Here is a 323-nt window from a genome sequence, read left to right as displayed (position 1 = left end):
TAGTTCTGACCCCGAGGATCTGGAGTATATGGAAGATCTCCAATATGGACAGCAATTTCAAAGTGCTCCTCTATGTTAGGTTAAGTCAGTGATCTGTTTGAGTATGAACAGTTGAAATATATAACCTGTGGTAACCATTGTCTGTAAATCTAACAGAACTCATGATAACACTGGATAATTACTGTTACTTCAGGATAGATATTTTATGACAATGCCTTACTTCATTTTAGAAGGTACCATAGTGAGTTCAGATTAAATTATGATTTTTATACGCCCATCGAAGACGGGGACGTATTATGTTATCACGCGGGCGGGCGGGCGGG

Source organism: Mizuhopecten yessoensis, unplaced genomic scaffold, assembly GCF_002113885.1.
Source record: "Mizuhopecten yessoensis strain PY_sf001 unplaced genomic scaffold, ASM211388v2 scaffold6967, whole genome shotgun sequence".
Classification (NCBI taxonomy): domain Eukaryota; kingdom Metazoa; phylum Mollusca; class Bivalvia; order Pectinida; family Pectinidae; genus Mizuhopecten; species Mizuhopecten yessoensis.
This window is presented reverse-complemented; position numbering follows the sequence as displayed.